The sequence below is a fragment of the Scylla paramamosain genome, chromosome 10, assembly GCF_035594125.1.
Source record: "Scylla paramamosain isolate STU-SP2022 chromosome 10, ASM3559412v1, whole genome shotgun sequence".
Taxonomy (NCBI): domain Eukaryota; kingdom Metazoa; phylum Arthropoda; class Malacostraca; order Decapoda; family Portunidae; genus Scylla; species Scylla paramamosain.
In genome coordinates, this window is record NC_087160.1 from 4,141,023 (window position 1) to 4,162,603 (window position 21,581).

General features: G+C 37.4%; 1 long non-coding RNA gene across 1 annotated transcript in view; it reads right to left on the reverse strand.

Annotated features, from left to right (window-relative positions):
• Positions 1-9,349: 9,349 nt before the first annotated feature.
• LOC135104131 (uncharacterized) overlaps positions 9,350-21,581 on the reverse strand; it is a 207,584-nt gene continuing 195,352 nt past the window's right edge. The window contains exon 5 of the long non-coding RNA XR_010270312.1: positions 9,350-10,258. This is a non-coding gene — a long non-coding RNA (uncharacterized LOC135104131). The remainder of the gene's footprint in view (positions 10,259-21,581) is intronic.

The following is a 21,581-nucleotide window of genomic DNA, read 5'->3' on the forward strand; positions in this document are numbered from 1 at the left end:
TTTTAAACTTTTATTTCTCCATTTCTTTACTTCTTTTTTTAATTTTTGGGGTTTCTTATTTTACCCTGCTTACCACTATTTATCTTTTCCTATCCCTTTTATCTTTACCGTTTCTCTCTTTTTCGTATTCGCATATCATTCATTTCGTTTTTTTTTTCTTCCCCTTTACTATCAACATTTTCTTCCCCAGTTATTTTTTTTTTCCATTTTATTTTCTTATCCTTCCTCCAACATCAAATTCTTCTTCTCGTCAGCTTCATTCACCTCCTTACTTTTAAATCTTTAAGAATGTCTTCACGCCTCTCTACACACATTCTTCCAAATTCTCTCTCCCTCTCTCTCTCTATCTGCCTATCTGCCTCTCTGTCTGTTTGTCTGTCCGTCCGTCTGTCTGTCTGTCTGTCTGTCTGTCTGTCTGTCCGCCTACTTCTCTGTCTAACTGTCTGTGTTTGTGTTTGTCTGCCTGCCTGCTATCTATCTGTCTGACTGACTTGTCTGTCTGTCTGTCTGTCTTTGTTTTTCTCTTTGTCTGTTTATCTATCTGTTTATCTGTGTCTATCTATCTGTCTGTCTGTCTTTCTTTGTTTATATATTTACTTATCTATCGGTCTGTCTGCCTTGCCCCCTCGTCTCTCTCTCTCTCTCTCTCTCTCTCTCTCTCTCTCCAGGTTCTTACACACTCACTTCCATTCAATCTCCACGCTGCCTTCCTCCTCAATATCAAGGCCATTTCTCTCAGTCCGTTCCACAGCCGCACGCACCACGAGTCTGTTCCCTCAGTCCTTCCTTCCTTTGCCTCTCTTTTGCCTTGTTCTTCATTTTTTTTTCTTTCGTGTAGGACTCTTCACTTTCTCTCATATTTTATCTTTTCTGCGATTTCTATTTTATCTCCTTTTTTTTATAATTTTAATTGTTATCTTACCCTTTGTTCTTTTATTTTCCCTTCAAACTTTCTTTTCTTCTATGGTTACTTTTTATTTCTGCTCCTTTTTTTACTGCATTATCTCAGTGTTTGTTATCGTGTTCCCCTATTTTTTTTTTTTTTTCATTATTGATTTTTTTTCACTGTATTTATATTTTCCAGATTTTTCTTTCTATTGTTACTCTTCATTTTTCTACTTCTACTACATTATTTCAAATTTTTTTATCGTCGTCTTCTAATCTTTTTCTTCTCATTATTGATAATTTTCTCATTTTCCTTAAATTTTTCATTCAAAACTTTCTTTCCTTCTATTGTTACTGTCCATTTGTTTTCTCTTACTAAATTTCACACTAACCTTCCATTTTCCTTCAAAACTTCCTTTCCTTTTACTGTTAATCCTCCTTTCTCTTCTCCTTATCCTCTTTCTCATCCTCATTATTTCATTCATTATCATCACCTTTTCTAATTCCATGTTTTTTTTTTTTTTTGTCTTCTCTATTATTTTTTCTTCTCATTACCACAGTCACCATGATTTCCTTTAACTTCTCCTTGAGTTTTTCTTCTGGTGTTCGTATCCAGATCTCATATAATCCTAAGGGCTCTACTGTAAGTTACGTATTCCATCCTGACAAGATTATTATTTTCATTATCGTTTTTGAAGAGTTTTTTTTTTTTTTTCCCAGACAATGAGTGGAGGTTTGGTTACTCAAGCAGCCTCCAGGTGAGCTTTTAATTAGATCTCGCGCTCAGGTGAGGAGTAATCAGAATCCGAAGTCAAGCTTGGCAGAGGATGAAGGAAAGATATGAGAAGAATTTAAATTTGTGTTCCTACTGGATATTTTCAAGTAGTTTGTGTTTTGTTGTGTTGTATATGTTGTGTTTATTTGCATTGATGTGTAGCAGTACATTGCCAAAAGGTAACGATGAAGGCAAAGGTTAAGTTAAGGATTCTGACACACAAAAAAATAAAACAAAATAAAAAATAAAAAAAATATCCGTGGTTTGAATAAGAGACAAGTAGATAATAACCTTACTAGATTAAATGACTAACTCACCAACAAACTGAATGACTACAGGGCTAACTACATGACTGACTAAACTACCTACCCAAGTAATCAAATAACCAAATACATAAATAAACACAGTGACAGCCACGGTGATCAACGAGACGATAGAAGTAACTGAGGTGGTGAACGAATAGATGTGAAACTAACAAGGGTGATTTGGTGTTGCTGATCTGAGATATATACATAATTATGAGGAAGAAAAATTAGGAGGCAAAACAGACAAACAGACAAAGTGAAGGTGTTAGTGGTGGTAGAGGAGGAGGAGGAGGAGGAGGAGGAGGAGGAGGAGAGGAGGAGGAGGAGAGATGTCGATACAAATGGGGATATTAATCTTTCACAAGTCAAACCCTCTCTCTCTCTCTCTCTCTCTCTCTCTCTCTCTCTCTCTCTCTCTCTCTCTCTCTCTCCTCTCTCTCTCTCTCTCTCTCTCTCTCTCTCTCACACGTACGTCCATGAACAAAATCATTCGAAAAAAATCCATTCCCTTCTTTAACATATTACTTGTTATGAACTACCTGGCTACATAATATCCTCTGGTAATAATACAATGTCATACCCTCTACTGAATCCATCTACTTTCTACTAATGTGTGTCTTAAAGCAACACTACTCTGCATAATGACTAACTGAATGACTAATTAATTTACCACTTAACTAAATAATTACTTATCTATCTACCTACCTACCTAACTAAATGACTAAGTGAATGACTAACTACTAAACTACTTGCTTACCTACGTAACTAACTAAACACTCTACATACACACACTTTCCACCAACCCACATTTTTCTCCCTAAACTCCTCTTCCAAAGGCGCCACATTGCTGATATTACATACCCACCCAATAACTCAATATAACCCAATCAACATTTCCAGCATAAATTACAATCTTGTATAGAATTGCTAAAGTAGATTTGACGTCCCCTTTCAGTTCTAAAGTGGATCACAAAACCCTAAAACACTTATTTCTCCTTACACTGATCAGGGAGACGCGGCCTGTAACTCTTCTTTCTTTCCTTGTTCCTCGACACTTAAGACAGCTTCGTTCTTGGCTGGTACGTGTCTTGGGTCTGTTTCGCTCCGAGGATATACGTGCAGCAAGGGTGAGAAGGGAAGGGATGAATTTACTTCAATGGTGTAAAAGTAAAATTTTTGAGGTAATGGTAATGGGTCTCTCTCTCTCTCTCTCTCTCTCTCTCTCTCTCTCTCTCTCTCTCTCTCTCTCTCTCTCTCTCTCTCTCTCTCTCTCTCTCTCAATGTTGCATAATCTTTGTTTTTCGTACAAGTCATGGTTACAATTAATAATTCATACATAAAGAAGACAATAAACAATTAGATAGTAAACAAATAAACTGTCGCCTTCTACTTATAAATTCTTAAGTAATACGAAAGAAGAAGAAGAAGAAAAGAAAACTCGCATGGCACCTGATCTGCAATTAGCATCCGTCGTTGCATGCACTACACAATAATACATTAACAAAAGTGGCGCACACATTCGCATACACCCTTGGGCATTATTAGTTTGCCGTAACTGAATAAGTATTAAAAAACCGTATACTCCACATTCTCATCAACTATTCCTGGACTTTCAATGGCTCACTTTAGTAGCTGACATTCTACCTCGACTCTGCATTATTTTCTACCCTACCGCAGTCTTCATCTCTGCTCTTAACGCAACCACTACTCGCCAAGTCACGGCTTTCCCACCCACACGGCTCTAATAAAACTGCAGTCTCCCTCCTCACCTCACGCACCAGTTATTGTCGCGATGACTTAAGAATTATCGGTTATTCTTGCACTTCCATCCACTTTCTATAACAAGAGTCAATGGTTCCCTTTTCAAAGCCCGCTACCTTTCCCTGGCTATTGTAAAGTCCTCTCCAGGTCTTTTGATTCGTGAATGTGAAGCAAGTCTGCCTGCCACTGACCCAGCTCTCGCAGGTTGGGCTTGTCATGTCACCCAAAGGCACGTGTTGAGTTTGTAGTGTGGAAAGTTGATCTCTTAGTGCCTTGGTGATCTTTACACATTATGATTAAACTTTTTTGCCTTTGTTTAATTTGTTCTTAAAATTACTTCCTCTCCTCACGCAGACTAAGGTTGTCACGTCTACCTGAAGACAACTGAACTCTGATCCTGTGTTCTGGATTTTTTTTTTTTTCTTTTCTTCGTGGAACAATATTAAGACTTTTTTTTCCTATTATACTCACTTTCGCTAGTAATAAGAAGTCACTTAAAGAAAATTTTGATTTGAAACTGTAAAATTCATGTCATGAATCCACATAAAGCGAGGTTACACAATTTTATTATTATCATTATTATTCTTATGCCGATAATTAACAAGGCCACGCCAACCTTGATTCTGCAAAGCGGAAATTACATCTCCTATCCTCGTGTTTGTACTTCACACTTGAATACCGCGTGCCTGAACCAAACTGAGACACAACGCCTCGTGTCAGTGGTGTTGCTAAGCCAAAAACCAAGAGAACAATAAATCATGCTGAAAACCTAACCGACTTTTCAATTTCTCCATCCCCCTATTTTATTATTCATTTCCATACTTTCTAAAAAATTATTTCCTTTCCTTCTCCTTCACTCCATCTCCTCCTCCTTCACCCTCATGGCCTATTTCACGACTCACCTCTCCGCCTCCATCAATCCTCCCGCCACTCACCCAATTTTACCCTCCTCCTGTTCCCATTTATTATGTTTCTTTCTCCCCACGCCCATTCACTGCTTCTCTTTTGTCCGATCTTTTTATAATCATAGTTTTCTTCCTTTTTTTAAATTTTTTTTTTTTTTTATCTTTTTTATCATTAGTCTTCCATTTTTCTCGCCTTCCTCTCTCACTATCGTTTTTATACCTCAGTGACTCTCTCTCTCTCTCTCTCTCTCTCTCTCTCTCTCTCTCTCTCTCTCTCTCTCTCTCTCTCTTAACAGAAACACATTTATCTCCCTCGACCAGTGTGTGTGTGTGTGTGTGTGTGTGTGTGTGTGTGTGTGTGTGTGTGTGTGTGTGTGGTGGCGCGCAGAAAATAAACTATTGGTCCTATTGCTTGTTGTTGTTGGTGCTGTTGCTTTACTACTACTACTACTACTACTACTACTACTACTACTACTACTACTACTACAACTACTACTACCACTACTACCATCACCACCACAGCATGACCATCGCTTCCACCATTACTACAAAAACTCCCAGTGTGATCATTTTTTCTCTTGAACTTGAAACAAACATACCTCGTTTCAGCTCTCTTAGTTTTCGCGTTTCCATTGATTGGCTGAGCTTATAAGCCACATGAGGCAGTGATTGGCCGGCAGTGTCAAGCAGGCAATCGCACGGGCCAGTCAACGCTCGCCTCAGTCATCAGGTGCCCATGGATGCTGCACTATCTGGCTTGGCGCTGTCACGAAACACTTCCTTTGTGGGTAAAAAATGACAGATAATATACTGATCTATGAAAAAAAAAAAAAAAAAAAAAAAAACCTCTTTACTTTTTTTTTTTTTTTTTGATGGAAAGATGGAAGAGCTGTGTATTGCTTCTGTATTAACGCTTTTAATGTCAAGACTTTCGCGTTTCATTCTGCTTATCACTTTATTTGACTGAGTTTGGGATGGTATTTACACGCACACGCACACACACACACACACACACACACACACACACACACACACACACACACACACACACACACTCACACACACACACAAGTTCCGTTATATTCTTGGATATCTCTTGTATGTTCTTAAGTTTAGGTTGATATTTCCCGTAACCACAGCATCACAATTCACAAATCATCTTCTAATTATTCATCCAAGGTTATCATATCTCATCTCCTGCATCGTGACGGGCTGCTGGGTGATTTCGTGAAGTTTATGGGTGATTTGTAGTTTTAAATGGGTGTAATCAGGCATAAAAACGCTAAAAATGACTGAAAATATTTTGATCTATGTAAAAAAAAAGTGCTTCAGATTTTTTTCTTTTTTCTTTTTTCTTTTTTTTTCTTTTTTTACGAAATCCTTGCACGTGTTAAAGTATACGAAAGGTTTACGCAAAAGTTGACCCGATTTTGTACAGATTGAAGGGAAAGAATGTGAGGATTATTCTTATGGAACGATTATTTCTTTTTTTTTTTTATGGAACAAGGTAATCTGCGTAATGTAATGAAGCCTCTTGCCATTGGCGGCGCTTACAACTCTGCAAAAATAACCAAATAAATGAATGAACAAATAAACAAATCATAGTCTCTTTCTAGTTAATTGAAAATCTAATAATATCTTTAGTATCTTTTTTTTTCTGTCGGATCCCATCATTAATTTCTATCATATCACAATTACTTAATAAAAAATGAGCTATGAAACTAAAACATGCATGTCTTTTTATTATCATTTACAAACAAATACGTATGTGTGTATATATTTATGTATTTAGGTAATGGTCCAGACAACAGTATAAACGCTGCCTACAACCCTTCTTTCTAAATGCACAACCTCATCGTCTTCACAACTTTTCATCCTAAAGGGGAAACTTGGCGGAACCTTCCTTCATACATGATTCCAGTTCTCTTGAAAGGCAAGCATAGTGGTCATGTTTTCCCCTTGCTCTCTCCCCCCTTTGGCGCCACATGGCTGTGTTACTCCCTGCTGCGCCAAGACAAACTGATCAATCCACACGAAGTAGCATTACATGGATTTTATTTTACCTTTGCTACGGCTATTTAATACGGAAGTCTTCTCAATAACTGGCCATCCAAAACTTGCCTAAAAAGTAAAAAAAAAAGTAATAAAACACAAAGAAATACGATAAATAAAACAGAGTACGGTATAAATAAACGGTGAAGTGATACAAAAACCTTAAATACCTTAGCTTTCCTAATACTTAACGATCTAAATTCCTTAATAAGTAAATATATGTACAGAAGAATATCCAGTAAAGAACAAATCCAAGGTAAAATAAAAAGGCGTAAAAAAAAAAAAAAGTAGGATGAAGCGATACAAAAATCATCTTCGTTTTCTTACCATCAGGTGTTCCAAGCTCTCCAGTGGCTCGCTTCCCAGGGGCACTCGCACGATATACAAACTTAAATGGCAGTCAGCCTCTCGCCGCCACACAAAGTTGTTATCGCTAAGTGGAGGTACGGGATTACCGGAGTGCATCAGCCGCAGTGTGCAGTGTGTTACTCCACGCGGGCCCCTCCTCGTCATCACCACTGGGGCTCGTAAAATATTTCCAGATATTTTAAGCACCAATTTTTTTTTCTTTCATCTTTTGTCTGTAGCCGTCTCTCTCTCTCTCTCTCTCTCTCTCTCTCTCTCTCTCTCTCTCTCTCTCTCTCTGTCTCTCTCTTCATTTGTAGTAAAGATCTTTGAAGCTCTTATTTATTTTTTTCTTTTGAAAACTATTGGAAAGATTTTCTTACTTATTATTATTATTTTTTTTTTTTAATGTTTGCAGTAAAGGAATAAATCTTTTGCTTCGCAAGATTATATATATATATATATATATATATATATATATATATATATATATATATATATATATATATATATATATATATATATATATATATATATATATATATATATATATATATATATATATATATATATATATATATATAAAGAGGTACGTACGTTTTTACTTCTTTTTTTTTATTTATTTTCATATAAATCTGCTGAAAGGAACTTATGTTACTTTTAAATGTGAAAGTTTTTTCTTTTCTTGCCAGAATTTCAGAATAAAGTTTTTATTCTTTTCTGTTTTTACAGTTTTCCCATTCTGTAATAAGAGGACTTGAAACCTTTTTATTCGTTAACTTTTCTTTCTTCTTAATCACTATACGTTTTGCTCTGTAAAAACTACAACACTACTATTTTTTTATTAAAGCATTACAATTACGGCAAAAACACGAGTGCCTTTCGATCCTTCAGCTCTTCTTTTGTTCTCCCTTTTACTTTACATCCCTTTACATATTCCCCCAATAACCAGTACAGCATACAGCACTGCCAATACACACAATACCACGCCACTGTATATCACACACTCACTTAATGGCTTGGAACGAGCTCATACTGCAATGCCTACCACCACCACCACTACCACCACCACCACCACCAAGACACAAACCCGTATTCTGAAACGCTTTCTTCTCTCATCTGCATAATTTTCAAAGACCACACATATGATTAGTCTGATTCTCCTTTTCGTATTGAGTTAACTAGTATTCTCAACCTTTCATCCCCTTTAATGATAAACTTTTTTAATTCTCTGACTGGTTCTGTATTTCCGCCTGGTTATAATCTCTTTCAAGGGAGGGAGGTTCCAAGACACTTCGCAATGTAATTTAGGGATTACTTTCCGACAGTTTATCACTTATTTATTTATTCATTATTACACTGACACATTTAACAGACCTTTTCTTTTTCTTTCTGTAAGTGCTGTTGCTGCCGTTAGGAAAACTAGCCTTAAAAACACCCTTGAAAACCTTGATAGCTTCCAACAGGACTAGAATCTTACAAGTCGAGTTAAGACGGTGTAGTATCCAGGAACACGAGGCCAAGACACGCCCAGCCATCTCTAAGTTCAGTTTAGTCTGACCCACTTATCCACATCAGGACCCAAGTGCCTCAGGTCTCGTGGCCTCGCGTGTCGCCCATCACGAAGAAGCAATGCAATGAGTATTAGGTGAGTAATGTTTCTCTCCTTTCCCTTCTCCCAAACTCCGTATCCTCATCCACGTGACTCTCTCTCTCTCTCTCTCTCTCTCTCTCTCTCTCTCTCTCTCTCTCTCTCTCTCTCTCTCTCTCTCCCTTCCTTAATCTTGTCTGCTCTCCCCGCCTACCCACACGCCCTCAGCAAACTGGCGCCGTTGTGTGTGTGTGTGTGTGTGTGTGTGTGTGTGTGTGTGTGTGTGTGTGTGTGTGTGTGTGTGTGTGTGTGTGTGTGTGTGTGTGTGTGTGTGTAGATAATGAACATTATTGGTTTGTACTAATTGTAATATATTAATCACTATTTCAGCAGCAGTAACTCTCTCTCTCTCTCTCTCTCTCTCTCTCTCTCTCTCTCTCTCTCTCTCTCTCTCTCTCTCTCTCTCTCTCTCCTGCACATTAACCTCTATTATCATAATGGTCAGGAATTTTCTACAACTCCTCAAATTACTTCATTCTGGTCCATCCTCTCTATTCCAAGACGAGCACCTTTATATAACCCTCAATAAATCAATTGGCTGACTTATCTTCTTATACGAGTTATCGTCATCAACTTCACACAACGATTTCTTTAAGGCTGTCATCGCCTATCGCAACCTCTCACACCATCATTACTCTCTTTAGCGTGACACACTCACACACACACACACACACACACACACACACACACACACACACACACACACACACACACACACACAACTACAGACACTTAAAACAATAAAACCCATCACATACCTCCTTTCTAAAAACCCAGAACTCAATATTTGACTGGAGAAGCTAAATACAAATAGGCACGAGGTAACACAAGCTTGAATCAAATCCTGTACACAAAAAACTAAGCATATATTTCAAAACCACATATTTGTAAGGGCAATAATGTTATTCAGTTTCTTGACATCCTTTATACTCTACCCTGTCGTGTCTTTGGAATTTGACCATAGCTAATCAATTTTTTGACTACCGCTTTGGACCCTATGCGAGGACCGGCATGTCAGTGGGCTTTTTTTTTTTTATTAGATTTTTGTTGCCCTTGGCCGTTGTCCCTCCTACATAAAAAATAACTTCACAACCATCCCAAAACCTATCACTTCACTGTAGCTTCCCACATCCCATTACTAATCCACTACCGTCTCCACTCCCAGCAACCACACATCTACCACAAACCATCAGTAATCCACCACGTCCTTCATTCCTTCTCTCTACTACCCTATGACAAACCATCACTTCATCAAAACCTCTAATCCTTTACCTATACAAACCTATCACATCCCACCACGTCACCATCACCTTCTTTCCTTGCCTCTACGAGTACAAACCCATCACTTCCATCACCTCAGACCCTCCATTCCCTGTCTCTAGAAACCCATCACTCCTTACTCACGGCCTCCATTTCTGACACAAGATCACTCCACTAGTCACAACACCTCCTCCACCACCTCTCCACATCACTTCACATACCAGAGACTCGTGGCGGCTTTTCACGATCTGTCCGTGGCCATACAAGGCGCCACAGCCCTGCTTAGACTTCAACTAACCTTACTTCACGTCAAAGGGTTCTGAAAAAAAAAGAGGAGAAAAAGGAAATTTATAAGTGACTAATGAAATCAAATAAGAGACTTTAGGGAAGAAAATAAGAAAGAAAGTTTTGAAGATATGAAAGGAGGTAAAAAGAATTACAAGTGGATAAGAAGGAAAAGAAAAAAAAGAATATACACAGTTGATTTGAGTATTTAAAAGGTGAAAAGGATATAACATGGATTAAAAAGTAACATGCTCAAGTTTGAATAAATAAATAAATAGCAAAAAAGGATAGGATAAAAAAAGGTTCTAAAACAGAGTGGTAGGTGACTGGAATAGACTCGGTATTCAGGTTGTTAGCGCCGCGTCAATTAGGAGCTTTAAAAGATAAGATAAATTTATCAGTAAGGATGATAGGAAGATAGCTATGTTTTGTACAAGGAGTGTCGTGTGTAGGCCTACTGAATTCTTGCTGATTCCTATATTTTCTTTCGTTCTTATGTACCCTAAGCTAGCGTACCATACCTTAATCTAAAATAACACAACATAATGTAATGTATCTTAACCTAACATAATTTAACCAAACAACTTAACCTAACCTAACTTAACCCAACGAAAATAACCTAACCTAATCTAATCAAACCTAACCTAACGTAACCCAAAAGAGTAATAAAAAATAACGTAACTTAACCTAATGCATCACATTTTTTCGATTGATATATTTTAAAATTATTCTTCTACTTTTTATGATTTAATTATCTGTAACCTTAGAGGAAAATTTTTCAACGCAATTTTTTTTTTCAGTTTTTGTACAGGTCCGGACCTGTATTTAAAAAAAGAAAAATAAATAAATATATAAAAAATTCAACATAAACATTTTTATCTGATAATTGGGATATATTTTTTTTTATTTAAAAAACAACCATTGTATATATATAAAATAGTCTTTTGAGCTCTTAGGAGAGCGGTACAGATAATAATCATATTTCACTTAGGGAAAAAAAAAAAAAAACACTTCAAAAATACACTTTTCAGTAGATCTAAACTTTTATATCAACATCTGTAAACTTAGATGAAAAATTTTGATTGCATTTTTTTTCCATTTTTTGTACAGGTGTTTAAAAAAATCTATTTAAAAATTTTTATCCGATAATTGTGATATATTCTTTACTTGAAAAGAATAATTATACATATACAAAACAGTGTTTTTGAGTTCTTAGGAGTGCGGTACAGATAATAATAATATTCACTTAAAAAAAAAAAAGACACTTAAAATAGACACTTTTCAATTGATATATACATCTAATGTTGATATTCTTTTTCTAATTTTTATGATTTAATCATCTGTAACCATTGATGAAACTTCTTTTCGCAGTTTTTTTTTTTTTTTTCAAGTTTTTGTACTTGTGTTAAGAGTGAAAAAAATTATTATTTTTTTTATATGATCGGAATGTATTCTTTTTAAAAGAAGAGGCACTGTACATATATAAAATACTCTTTTGAGCTCTCATGACTGCAGCGGAGATAATAATCATACTACACTTAAAAAAAGAAAAAAAATGAAGACAGTTAAAAACAACACATTTTTCTATTGATATATACTTTAAATATCAATATTCTTCTACTTTTCATGATTCAATTATCGGTAACGTTAGGGTAAATTATTTTATCGCAAAAAATTGTTACGTTTTTTTTTTTTTTTGTGTACAGGTCTGGACCCGCATTAAAAAACGTGAAAAACTTTTAATTTAAAAATGTGCATACCTAACGTTGCACAAAATCAACCTAAACAAACCTAACTATTAATATCTTTCTGTTTTGCTGCGAAGAAGATAATTAGTTAGCCTGACACACGCGTATACACACTACAAGGGTGATGGTCTTTTGTTTACTGATGACGTCACTAAGAGTGGCAGAGGAGGGGACAAAGGAAGGGTGGCAGCCGTGAAGGTGGAGAGTGTACGTCACTCTAATGGTGAAAGGAGACTAAGGCAAGAAGGGAACAGTGACGACTGAAAATTATACAGGAGAAAAGGGCTAGTTAGTGATGGTAGTAGCAGTAGTAGTAGTAGTAGTAGTAGTAGTAGTAGTAGTAGTAGTAGTAGTAGTAGTAGTAGTAATTGTTGTTGCTGCCGCTGTTGTTGAAAAAGAGAAGAGGAGGAGGAGGAGGAGGAGGAGGAGGAGGAGGAGGAGGAGGAGGAGGAGGAGGAGGAGGAGGAGGAGGACGAGGAGGAGGAGGAGGAGGACAAAAAAGGATCGCCAATCAATAAACAAAAATAAAAATAAAAATAAAAATAAAAAATAAAAATAAATAAATAAATAAACAAAAATAAAAATACGTAAAAAAAAAAAAAAAAGTTAAGAAAACAATAATTCATAACACACTTTATACTCAGATGGAATCACTACCACCACCACCACCACCACCACCACCACCACAGCACCACCACCACCACAGTCCTACACTCCTTTTCATTATGCTCCTGCTATGCGTCATCATCAGAAGGGAAAGACCAGAGCACCATGAAGGTATTTAAAGTCATGGGGGAGTCCTGGCTGCTATACCTGTATTATGTAAGGTGCTCAGTGTGAGAGAACGTACGTACATATGACACATGTATTATTTTGCATTAAAAGAAAATACGTATTGAAAAGAAGAAAGAAAAGAAATTATGGAGCATGTAAATTGACCTCTTTCAATTAACTGATTCATCATCGGTGGACAGAGAGAGAGAGAGAGAGAGAGAGAGAGAGAGAGAGAGAGAGAGAGAGAGAGAGAGAGAGAGAGAGAGACCAAGTGAGCGATTTCACTTAGAGAATGAGAGTTGCTGGCCTACACAATCTCCCTCTCCCTCTCTCCCTAACCCCCCCCTTACCCCCATCTCTCCCTCACACGCACAATAACCCGCCAGCCTATCACCCTATCGCTTCCTCCCTCGCCCCTGCCTCGGCCACACACCCAACCCTTGCATCATCGCCACCACCACCACCACCACCGTCGCCAGCCAATATGCACTCCGCGACCCAAACATACTGACGGTCACTGCCACTCTGCCACCGCCGTCAGGGTATCGAGGCCACGCCAGCACACGCCACCACACGCCACGACCTTGATGGACACTCGCCTCTTAAGTGGACACGTATCTTCTGGGTCTGCCTCGAGTATCCTCTCCTCTCCCCCTTCCTCTCTCTCTCTCTCTCGCCTGTCTCTATTACCACATTCTCTTCCTCTTCTTTTTCATGCGGTGTATAAAGGGAGTAAAGGGTTGGTCAGTTAGATAAAGGGTGATAAGGTAAGTGGCGGCTGCTCCTTAGCTTCTTGTCCCACTTGCCAGGTTAAGAATGTGTGTGTGTGTGTGTGTGTGTGTGTGTGTGTGTGTGTGTGTGTGTGTGTGTGTGTGTGTGAAATCAAGATAAAGCGTTTGTTAAGTCTCTGGAATGTTAAGTTTGTGTGTGGCGGGGTTGCTAAGCTTGTGGATGGAGGAGTTAAGCTTTGTGAAAGATGATCATGTTGTTGAGGTGGTAATCAGGTTAAATAAGAAATGCCTCACTTAATAAATGTAGATACTTTGATGAACATAAACAATGAATTTGCTTAGTATTTTTTATCTATTTATTTATTCATTCGTTTGTTTATTTACTTACTTCTTGCTGAGAGTGACGTTAAGTTTGTGGAACAGTAAAAGTGCGGAAGGAAGGATCAAACTGCCTCATTACATATATAAATAAACGTTGATACATTTAAAAAAATAAATAAATAAATAAAAATGTTTGCTTTAGGAATGGCAAGCAAGTAATAGGATTGCGTACAGTTGTATGATGATAATAGATGGATCACATTAAACTGCTTCCCTCCATATATAAAATAAATGTTAATACGTCGATGAATAAATAAATAACAATCACTTGTTTTAAGAGTGGTAATCTTATAGTGGCATTAACTGTGGTTATATGTGGATGATAAAGTGGTCATATCAAACTATTCCATCACGTGTATAAACAAAAGATAACATGCAAATAAAGTGAATAATATGCTGCTAAATAAGAAACCATGAATTAGCTTGTTATGGGAAGGGTACATGGTAGTAGTGGAAATAGCTACAGCTGCATGAGGGATGAAAATGTAACCACAGTAAACTTCATTACCACCACCACCACCACCACCACTCGACACATCGCAAGACAACACTCCCCACTCACTCTGTCGCCTGCCTCTCTATTCCAGGCCGAGGAGAAACATCGCAGCACACAAATAAGCGCACACTGATGACGCACGATAGGTGAGTGAGCCAAAATTCAGGTTATTTATGTATTAATAAAGGCAATATGCAAAACGTCCTGGCGTGTGTGGGCGTCTCCCTTAGCCACCTCACCCACCTTTAAACAATCTTCCCTCAATCACCTTCCTTCTGCCATGTTCCCTCAGTCACCTTCCCTCAGATACTTGGTCATCTTCCCTCAGTCATCTTCTCTAAGCTGTCATCCCTCAGGCACCTTCCCTCCCCATCCACCCTCGACCACCTTTCCTGTCCGCCAGAATTTTCCAAGATTAAATACGTACACTTGCTTTCTTTTTCCTTTTTTTTTATAGTTATATTTTAAGAGTAATAAGTTACCGAGGTGTTTTTTTTTAATCTTTCCCTTCCTTTTTTTCCCCTTAGTTGTCTTCTATCGCGCGTAACATATTAATAAAAATGGAAAATAACAAAAATTAAATAAAAGAAGTTTAGGATCATATTATTAACTTTTTCACCGCTACGGTCGTTCTTTGTTGACGTTAAGAGCACTGCTGGGACGTTTCTAAGACATATAGCATCCACTGGTGATGTAAACAAAGGTACAAGAACACCAGTTTATTCTTGACTAGTTTCGCCTTACAGCTTTTCTTCAAAAGGTTTAATTAATTTAGAACACGAAAAAAAAAAAGAGAGAAAGGGAAACTAATTTGGGTTCATTTCATGTTCTTTGAGCTACATTAATATTCAAGACACATTACTGCGGATGAGAGATTAATTTCATCTTATTCTGGGCTATAAAATTATACAAGTACGAAATAGGCGTCTAAATATTTACATGTCATTCTGTAAAAATTGTTTAACAGTGAAAGACGTCCTCTCTTATTCTGAAGCGCTGTTGTCGCTAATAAGTTATTTTCAGAAGTTAAAGAAACTCTTACTTTAGTTTCGTATGGATGATTTTTCCTTTGATGGCACACAATTCCTATCAAAGTATCAAAATAAGCAAACGGGCATACTTAGAAACCTTAATGACTTCCACTGGAGCCTGCCAAAGGAATCGAGATGCTGAAGAGTGTAAGGATATGAACTCCAGATAATTAATTTCTGGAAGATCCTGCTTGTGTAAAAAGTTGTAAGTTATCAAGAATCTCATGAGGATAATTGTTCCTCGTACATTGTCAGTGGGAGACAAAAATACTGATATCCGGGTCTCTAGCGTTTTTACTGTCTTAAATATATTACTTCAAGACTTCCACTTGCACCATAACTGTATAGAAAAACTTACAGTAAAGAAAAAAAGTGTTCAAGTTTTCTTAATGAACTCGCTAAAATATACGCGAATTCCTCTGTTTTTTTTTTTTTGTCTCAACCTTTCCTGCTACAGTTAATTTGAGTTTCTACTTGTACAACTATACATATACAAGTCAAATGGTTAGGTATTCAAGTATTCTTAATTGTATTACTTAAATATATACGAATTTCCCTCTGTATGTTATTTTTTTCATCTAAACCTTTCCTGCTACTGCTAACTTTAACCTTCATATGTATAACTCCATAAAACAGTTAAATGGCTAAACATTCATCTGTTCTTAATTACCTCACTAAAATAAACATGAATTCCTCCCTGGTTGCATTTATTTTCTTTCCGTCTAAATCTAAACCTTTCCTGCTGCTGCTAACTTAAACTTCCCCTGTACAACTTCCACACAAAACTGCCCAGAGTCCAATGTTGAGCCCGACGCTCCAATCCCAAACTTGTACTTTACGCTCCCAACTTTGCGCCCCCAGCTTCCAGATTGTCATAGTCGCTCCTCACCTACAGTTCCACGCCTTGTACCCCTCCCCGCGCACACCATCACTCAATCATCACCATTTCACAGTATCATCATCGTACCGTCACATATTATAATCACCATACCGTCACAATCAACTATTTACGTCACCAGTACTATAACGTCACTACTGATCCCTACTGCTGTCACCACTTCTATCACATTTCACTGCCGTTATTATCAAGCTTTACTGTGAGGCTTCAGAATTTCACAGCCGGGTAATCTCTATAAAATAATGGCAATAATATGCTAATAACCAGGGTTGAAATAATAAATAAATAATAAAGGGAAAGAGGATTATTTTCAAATGTTCTAGTGTCTCATCTTGACTATTTGTAACAGGAGGCAATAAGAACTCGATAAAAATGGTCGACGTTAAGACAATGAAGTGCTTGAGATCACAGTCGCTTTTAATTATAACTCGTCTATAAACACACAATCACTCAGTCTTGTGTTGAATTGTCCTCGTAAAAACTCCTATCAGACGGAGACATCTATTTACAGGTTACTGAATAGATAACACAAAGCACCTGGCACCCCCCACTGAGGTAAAGACGTCCCTTCCTCTCCCTGCTCTCTCTTCAAGACCGCTTCCTCCTCTTCCTTTTTCCTCACCGCTTATCCTTCCTGCTCCTGCTCCTCCTCCTCCTCCTCCTCCTCCTCCTCGTCGTCCACTTCCCATGTTCTTATTCTTTAACAGAGGTCAAGATATCCCTTCCTTCCTTCCTTCTTCACCTCGCCTCCTCCTCTTCCTCCTCTTCCTCGTTCTTTCTTTAAGTCTATTTATTCTTTTTTTTTCTTTTTTATATATTTTTTTATATTTTCTTGTTTTTTAATGTTTCTCTCTCTCTCTCTCTCTCTCTCTCTCTCTCTCTCTCTCTCTCTCTCTCTCTCTCTCTCTCTCTCTCTCTCTCTATCTATCTATCTATCTATCTATCTCCTTCTTCTTATTCTTCTTCCTTTTCTTCTTTTCCTTCTTTTATCTTTTTTTCTTTTTCTTCTTTTTCTTCCTTGTAACATGATTCTTTCCTTTCCTCAATTCCATTCCTTCTAGTCTTCCTTTTCCTCTTCCTTATTTGTGCCACTTTACGAAATTACGAGTTTTCGTTCTCCTCTATTTTTTCTCTCTTACCCTCTTTTCCTCCTCCTAGTTGATGACTCTGGAACGTATCAGTGAGAAAAACTATCAAATATTTACCCCTCAGAAAAAAAGTGTGGATGTGAATGACAGAAATTATATTATTCACTTGTATAAACGCATCAACGTGACAAGGGTGGGGTCTCCAGTGGCGCGTGTAAAAAAAAAAAAAAGGGGAAAAAAAGTTGTTTGGATTCGCTTGTATAAATAATTGATAATATTCATTTTTTTTGCAGTCTTTCTGAAATATTGGTGCCATGGTATTCGTTTTCTATTGAGGGTTTCGAGAATTATTTTTTTTTTTAGGGTTAAAGTGATTTATAAGGTGGCTGAAAATCTCTTAGGTAAAATATAATAAAAAAAAAGAAGGGAAAAAAAAAAAAACGGGAAGGTCTCGGCTTCTAAATCAGCTTAAGCCTGCTGGGAATATTCTTATCTCTACTGATACCAAAACTACTGCGACCATTACTGCCAGAAACACAACTAGTGCTGCTACTGGAACTACCACTCCTACTATCATACCCAACACACACACACACACACACACACACACACACACACACACACTGGAGAATACTTGCGCGGCTGAGCTAAATCTCTTTTCTTTCTTTCTTTCTTTCTTTTTTTTACCCATTACAATTCCTTTGCAACCACAATCACCACCACGACCACTACCACCACCACCAGCACCACCACCACCACCAACAACAACAACAACAACACCACCAACAACAACAACAACAACAACCAGCGCAACGCAACCAAGCACAAACACACTAATTCTCATACAGCTTAATTTTCAAATAGTTAACTTAATTATCATCCAGCTCAGTTAATCCTCATAAACTAACGATTTATCTTCTTTTTTATCCATTACTGTCTCCATCATCATCTCTTCCCATCTTGTAGCACAGCCGAACCCAAGCCCCCCTCAACTCTGGCGTGGTCTGTGGCGGCGCAGCGGACACTCACCACAGCATAGTTGAGTTTGCCCCCTTTAAAAACATGCGGCTGACCGAGACATCTACTTAAGAGGGTCTGAATAGACAATTGAGGGCAGTTGGCGCCTCCTCCTCCTCCTCCTCCTCCTCTTTCTGACTCTTCCTTGTTTATCCCTTCTCCTCGACCACCTCCCGTGTTCTTATTCCTTAACTGGGGTCAAGAAATTCCCTCCTTCTGAAATTCTTCCTCTTCTTCCTACTTCTAATCCTTCTCTTTCTTTTCTTCCTTCCTCCTCCTCCTGCCCCAGTTTTTTTTCCCTCCCTGCTCCTCCCTGTTTTCCTCCTTCTCTTCCTTCCCTCTCCATGTTCTTACTCTTCCTCCTCCTCGTTCTTCTTTCCCCTCTACCTCTCCATGTCCCATTTTTCCTCCCCTTCCGTGATTTTTTTTTTCTTCTTCCTTATTTGGGTCAATTAACGAGGCTGCAGTTTTCCCTTCTCCTCCTCCTCCTCCTCCTCTTCCTCTTCTTCTTCCTCCTCCTTCTCACTTTTCTCACTCTTCTCCTTCCTCCTCTTCCACTTTTCTCTGCCGTCTTCTTTTCTTTTTCCTTCTTCTCCCTTCTCTTCACTTCTTTCTTGTTCGCTTTCTTCTTTTATGTTTTTTTCTAATTTTTACCTACTTTTTTTCCTCCTTTTTTTCTTTTCTTTCTCCCTTCCTTGTCCTTTCCACTCTTTTCCTCCACCTCTTCTTCCTCATTCCTACCTTTTCTTTCCTCCTCCTCTTCTTTTCTTGTCCATTTTCTTTCTCCTCTTCTAAATCCTCCTTATTTTCCCGCCCCTTCTCTTCCTCTCTTTTCTCTCTTAAGAATAATTAGAGTTAATTACATTCTCACTAAGAAGTTATAAGTAATAAATTAACTTTTATTTTAGTATGAACACATAATTATCTCGTTAACTCTTATTTAATCTTTCGTTCTTACTTTTTTAATTCTCTTCTTATAAAAAAAAGAGACTGAACAGAAACATCCGCGACAGGAAATAAGACTTTGTTTTCTTTCTTTCTTACTTTTCTATTCGCCTTCCAGCAAAAAATAATGAACGAAGAACTAAGATATAATAATATTTCCATTCTTTCTTTCATTCATTATTTTTACTTTCCTACTGCTTTCCAGTGAATAAAAACGAACTGAAAAGATACAAAAAGTTGTCCTTTCATTCTTTTTTTCTCTCGTTTTCACTTTTTATTTCCTTCCAGTGAAAAAAGATGAACTACAAAAGATATAAAATCATTTCCTTCTTTTTTTTACTTTTTTCTATTCCCTCCCACTGAAAAAAAAAAAAACGAACTGAAAATATATACAATAAAATATTTCCTTCATCTCTTGTTTTTCTTTTATTTTCCTTTCATGTGAAGAAAATAAGCATAGAACTGAAAACATATTAAACTTTTGTCTTTCTTTCTTGTTTCTTATTTTCCTATTTCCTTCCAGTAGAAAACAAATAGTGAACAATGAACTCAGAAGATAAAGAAAAACAAACATTCCTTTTCTTCTTACGTGCTTTTCAGTTCCCATCCAGAAAAAAAATAAAAATAAATAAATAAATAATAAAAATAAACAAAATCATTAGTGACAAGACATAAAATAAAAGATTCCCCCACAAGTAAACTAAAAAAAAAAAAAAAAAAAAAAAAAAAAAAAAAAAAAAAAACACCCACTTTGTCCTTCGCTTAGTTTTTTTATTTTTATTTATTTTTTCTTCATTCTTCACCGCCCACTTCATTCCTGCTGGCCGGGGCTGAGTCAAGCGGCAATTTGAAGGGACACTATAAGCCTGTGTAGGGAAATCTGGGGGCGCCAGTTGTCACAAAGGGTGCGTAAAGGAGGCGATGAGTGCAATGTGACGGTAGTTTGTGTAGAGAAGAACGATGGAGAGCAGAGAAATGAAGGGGAAAGTGGAATACGAGAGTGAGAGGCGGAGAGATGCAGGAATGAAGAAGGAAGAAGGAAAGGAAGGGAAATGAAACAAAGTATGTATAGATAATGTTTTGAAAGACGGAGGAAAATTGAAGGAGAAAGAATTCCTTCAAGAGGGAGGTTTCAAGACACTTATCCACCAATTTTTGACCACTGCTTTGACCCTTTTATGGGACTGGCATTTTAGTGGGCATTTTTTTTTATTAGATTTTTGTTACCCTTGGCCAGTGTCCTTCCTACATAAAAAAAAAAAAAAAAAATGAAAAAAAAAATAAATGTAGAAGTGATCTTTTGAGTGACTGAGTTGTAAAGAAAAAAAAAAAGAAAGTGTTGATGGACAGCATTAGTGATGAATAAAGAGGAAAGAGAGAAGTGAAGGATGAGTGAAACAAGTAAAGTGAAATACAAGAGCAATATGAATGAGAGTAAGTGAAGAAAGGAGCGGGAGAGGTAAGAGTTAGAGCAGTGATAGAAGAATATACGATGAGAGAGAGAGAGAGAGAGAGAGAGAGAGAGAGAGAGAGAGAGAGAGAGAGAGAGAGAGAGAGAGAGAGAGAGAGAGAGAGAGAGAGAGAGAGAGAATAATGGAGAATAGGCGAAGAAGGGAGAAGAAGAAGGGAGTGAGAAGCCAAATTGATGAATAAAGAAAGGAAGACAGAGAATGAATAACGAAAAGAGATGAAGACGAGAGTTGAAGGACTGTTGTGGGTAACGTCAGCGATGAGTGAGGGAAGGAGAATGAGTGATGGGTGAAGTGTAGATGACAAATACTTCAGTTACCAGATAGAACATACAAGTTATAATATGATTGAATTACGAGATCCATATAAATGCCGCTGAACTTTTAAAGGATTCTTCCGGGTAAGGTATTTGTATAGTGGTAATAATTAGCATTCATATGTAAGGCTTTCTTTTTATCCTGTATTGGTTCAAGATAAGCTGCTTCATTTCTTGTTCGGAGAAGTTGCTCGGATTGTGTGTTTTTCTGTATCATCATTTTTAGTATTGTTGATGCCACTGATATTAAGCAAACACTAAGTAAACAATATCTATAAGTATCTCTCCCAACAAAGTGTACGCAATGTTACGTTAAGCCTTTGAAAGTTTGTACGGCGTTATTTATTATATTATTTCTATTTTTTTTTTCCCACGCCAGTAACACAACCCAACTACTGCAATCATTACCTATCCTGATAAATTATTGGGAGTGCTGCGTTACATCCTTGGCTGAGTTGTCTC